General features: G+C 52.4%; 1 non-coding gene and 2 pseudogenes across 1 annotated transcript; all 3 read right to left on the bottom strand.

Annotated features, from left to right (window-relative positions):
- LOC148298809 (large subunit ribosomal RNA) overlaps nucleotides 1-570 on the bottom strand; it is a 4,078-nt pseudogene extending 3,508 nt beyond the window's left edge.
- Nucleotides 571-907: 337 nt separating this feature from the next.
- On the bottom strand, nucleotides 908-1,069 carry LOC148298808 (5.8S ribosomal RNA; annotated as a pseudogene).
- A 357-nt stretch (nucleotides 1,070-1,426) lies between these two features.
- On the bottom strand, nucleotides 1,427-3,366 carry LOC148298807 (small subunit ribosomal RNA). Its single transcript, XR_015839142.1, has one exon. It is a non-coding gene; the product is annotated as a small subunit ribosomal RNA (ribosomal RNA).
- Nucleotides 3,367-4,606: the final 1,240 nt, after the last annotated feature.

Raw genomic sequence — 4,606 nt, 5'->3', positions numbered from 1 at the left:
CGCACCCGGACACCCGCCGCCCCGACACGAGTGCCGAGGGCGAAGGTGTGCACCGAGACGCGGGCCCCGACGGAAGACGCGATGAATCTCCCCGTTCGCTCGTTTGAGTTCCACAGGTTTACCCCTGAACGGTTTCACGTACTCTTTAACTCTCTCTTCAAAGTTCTTTTCAACTTTCCCTCACGGTACTTGTTCGCTATCGGTCTCGTGGTAGTATTTAGCCTTAGATGGAGTTTACCACCCACTTAGGGCTGCACTCTCAAGCAACCCGACTCTGGGGAGAGAGACCGTCGCGGCCGGCTACCGTCGCTACGGGCCTGGCACCCTCTGCGGGTAAGCGGGCCCCGTTCAAGATGAACTTGGACAGGCAGCCGTGACTAATGACCGCGCGTGTATATATTACTCTCCTCCCTAACGCTACATTTCCCGGCGGCCCGCCTGGGCCGCAGGATTCAGCGCTGGGCTCTTCCCGTTTCGCTCGCCGCTACTCGGGGAATCCTCGTTAGTTTCTTTTCCTCCGCTTACTGATATGCTTAAGTTCGGCGGGTGATCTCTCCTGATTTGAGGTCGACGACAGAAAGATAATTTTTATATTATATATAAATAATACAGACAGACAGAGGCGCGCGGCGGCGGGACCGCGTCGAGGGCGCGAGGATCGCCCCGCGAAGATCGCAAAAGGATCGATCGCGGTTTCACAGCGTCGTCGCTAGCCCCCGGACACGCGTTAGCGTCCCGGCCGCGCGCTCGAAATTCGTCACACATTTGACCGGACGCCCGCGCGCGCGCCGACCGCCGGAGCGGGTCGGGCGGCGCGGGCGACGCCGGCAGCGCGCTCGCCGGGGCCCCCCCCCCTCGCGGACGAGGGTGAGAGACTCCGCGGCGAAGTCTGGTCGCATTGCGTGCGCGACCCTCAAACAGGAGTGGTCCGTGGACAAACTACGTCTTGCTCGGACCGCAATGTGCGTTCGAAATGTCGATGCTCATGTGTCCTGCAGTTCACACTCTGACGCGCATTTAGCTGCGTTCTTCATCGACCCACGAGCCGAGTGATCCGCCGTTCAGGGTAATAATTGTACAATTTTAAAATTGTCATTCGTTCACTTGTTTATCCGTCGCGTTTTGGGTGTTCGCGCGAGCGCAAACTGACCTTAGAAGATCAAAACAACAAAAAATAGCAACCTTAATGGTGATGCGCGCGCGCACACGCACACGCGCATCACTAAATCGCGACCGGACGCGGGCGCGGTCCCCCGACCCGTCAGGATCGAGAGAGCCGTCCCGCGACGCCGGCGGGTCCGCGGTTCGCGGCGGCGCCCTAGGGCGATCTCCGCCGCAGCGATGTCGGGCTCTCGGCCGCGCATCGTGATTCGTGTATTTTACATACAAGTATGTATATATATTACAAAATATATTATTACACAGGAAATGATCCTTCCGCAGGTTCACCTACGGAAACCTTGTTACGACTTTTACTTCCTCTAAATGATCAAATTCGGTCAAACTTTCCGACGCGTCGGACGCCCGAGACGAGCTTCCGCGCACCAGTCCGAAGACCTCACCAAATCATCCATCGGTAGTAGCGACGGGCGGTGTGTACAAAGGGCAGGGACGCAATCAACGCGAGCTGGTGACTCGCTTTTACTAGGAATTCCTCGTTCATGGGGGAGAATTGCAAACCCCAATCCCTATCACGAAGGGGTTTCATCGGGTTACCCGGGCCGTTAGGCCAAGGAGGACACGCTGATCCCTTCAGTGTAGCGCGCGTGCGGCCCAGGACATCTAAGGGCATCACAGACCTGCTATTGCTCAATCTCGTGCGGCTATATATACCGCCGGTCCCTCTAAGAAGATTTTCATTGTACGCCGGTAGTGAAGACCGCGAGACGCACGCACGCGACGCGAGCGCCGCGGAACGCGCGCACGCGGACCCTCGTGATACCGGTTGCACGTCTATTTAATAGGCTAGAGTTACGTTCGTTACCGGAATTAACCTGACAAATCGCTCCACCAACTAAGAGCGGCCATGCACCACCACCCACCGAATCGAGAAAGAGCTGTTAATCCGTCAATCCTTCCAGTGTCCGGGCCTGGTGAGTTTTCCCGTGTTGAGTCGAATTAAGCCGCAGGCTCCACTCCTGGTGGTGCCCTTCCGTCAATTCCTTTAAGTTTCAGCTTTGCAACCATACTCCCCCCGGAGCCCGAAAGCTTTGGTTTCCCGGGAGCTGCCCACCGGGTTAAAATTATGAAACTTCGGCGGATCGCTGGCTGGCATCATTTATGGTTAGAACTACAGCGGTATCTAATCGCCTTCGAACCTCTAACTTTCGTTCTTGATTAATGAAAACACCTTTGGCAAATGCTTTCGCTTTAGTCCGTCTTGCGACGATCCAAGAATTTCACCTCTAACGTCGCAATACGAATGCCCCCAGTTGTCCCTATTAATCATTACCTCTGGTATCAGAAAGCCAACAAAACAGAACCGAGGTCCTATTCTATTATTCCATGCGTACAATATTCAGGCAAGTGTTAGCCCGCTTTGAGCACTCTAATTTGTTCAAAGTAAACAGCCGCGACGGCCCGCCTCGGCGCGCGGCCGACCGTGAGGACGACCGCGACACACCGGCGGTGGACGCACCGGCGAGAAGCCCCGCAGACGTGCCTGTCGTACCGCATTCGGTAGACCGACACCGCAGGACACAATTTCAACTACGAGCTTTTTAACCGCAACAACTTTAGTATATGCTATTGGAGCTGGAATTACCGCGGCTGCTGGCACCAGACTTGCCCTCCAATGGATCCTCGTTAAAGGATTTAAAGTGTAATCATTCCGATCACGAGGCCTCGGACGAGTCCCGTATCGTTATTTTTCGTCACTACCTCCCCGTGCCGGGAGTGGGTAATTTGCGCGCCTGCTGCCTTCCGTGGATGTGGTAGCCGTTTCTCAGGCTCCCTCTCCGGAATCGAACCCTGATTCCCCGTTACCCGTGACAACCATGGTAGTCGCATAAACTACCATCGACAGTTGATAAGGCAGACATTTGAAAGATGCGTCGCCGGTGCTAGACCGTGCGATCAGCTCAAAGTTATCTAGAGTCATCTCGAATGGCGACGGACGGGGCGCGAACCCCGCCGCCGATTGGTTTTTGATCTAATAAAAGCATCCCTCCCGTTGCCGGTCAGGACCTCGTTTGCATGTATTAGCTCTAGAATTGCCACAGTTATCCAAGTAACCGTGTACGATCTAAGGAACCAAAACTGATATATTGAGCCATTCGCGGTTTCACCTTAATTCGGCTTTTACTGAGACTTGCATGGCTTAGTCTTTGAGACAAGCATATGATTACTGGCAGGATCAACCAGGGAGCTGTTCTTCGGGTTAGCTGCGTAACCGAGAGACACTGCTCGGACACGGCGTGTTCGCGCGCGGCGGAGTCACCCGCCGCGCCACGCTCTGTGACACTCACACTCCGTCGATAAAAGAACAATTTGCTCATTATCGGGCATGTGTATTGTTGTTACTCTGCCTTGCCGCTGCGGTGGTTCTCTTGCTCGAAGAGCCGAGCGGGGAGAGCAGGCGGGGATCGATCACACGGAGTGCGTCGTCGTCGCCTAAATTATGAATTCCCATTCGTAAAACGCGTACGCCGTGAGCCGTGAGGCAACGGTGTGGCCGGGGAGTTACCTCCTCCGACCGTACTCTTTTTCATTTCTTGGTCAAGTTCTACTCGCGCGGAACTCCAGAGATGAGACACGGGCGCCGGCGAAGCCAGAAGGCGAACGCCGCGTCGAGTTTCGCAAATGTACCGCCGACGCGACCGACAGATGGGCCGCCGCGGTTTGCGAACGCTGTGCAAATCAGCGCGCCACTACGGACGCGCATACAGTACCGCGGCGGCCCGGTCTCGCCGGCCCCGGCCCCGAGAGCGACTAGACCGAGGCGGGTGCGCGGATTCGGGCTTAGCGTAACTCCCGCGCGGGGTACGGCGAGTGATCGAGTCCAGATGGTCGGCGCGCATAATTTTTTTCACTTCTCTCTACACGATTTTCGTTTCGATAGCGGATACACGTTACGAATATATATACATATTTTTTACACGTCGATGCGTGTACACGCAGATATATATATTTTTTTAAAAAGTATTCATCCTCTTCTTCTTCTTCTCCTTCTCCTTATCATTATAATCATTGTTATCATTATTATCGTAACTATCATGATTATTAGTTTTGTTATTATTATTATTATTATTATTATTATTATTATTATTATTATCATCCTTCTTCTTCTTCTTCTTCTTCTTCTTCTATTCTTCGTCGTCTACTTTTCGTCTTAATCGTCTTCTTCTTCTATTCTATTCTATTCTTCTTCGACTTCCTCTTCTTCCTCTTCTTCTTCTTGCTCTTGTTCTTCTTCTTCTTCTTCTTCTTTTTCTTCTTCTTACGAAATTATTATTATTTTAACTATTACTACTATTGTTATGATAACTCTTCTTCTTCTTCTTCTCCTTCTTCTTCTTCTTCTTCTTCTTCTTCTTCCTCTTATTATTCAGTATTGTCATAACTATTATGATTATTAGTTTTGTTATTATTATTATTATTATTCTTC

Source organism: Brachycentrus maculatus, unplaced genomic scaffold (genome assembly GCF_059751285.1).
Source record: "Brachycentrus maculatus isolate JH-2025_06_01 unplaced genomic scaffold, ASM5975128v1 h1tg001583l, whole genome shotgun sequence".
In the NCBI taxonomy this organism is placed as follows: domain Eukaryota; kingdom Metazoa; phylum Arthropoda; class Insecta; order Trichoptera; family Brachycentridae; genus Brachycentrus; species Brachycentrus maculatus.
Note: the sequence above shows the minus strand (reverse complement) of the source record. Positions and strands in the feature narration are given on the sequence as shown.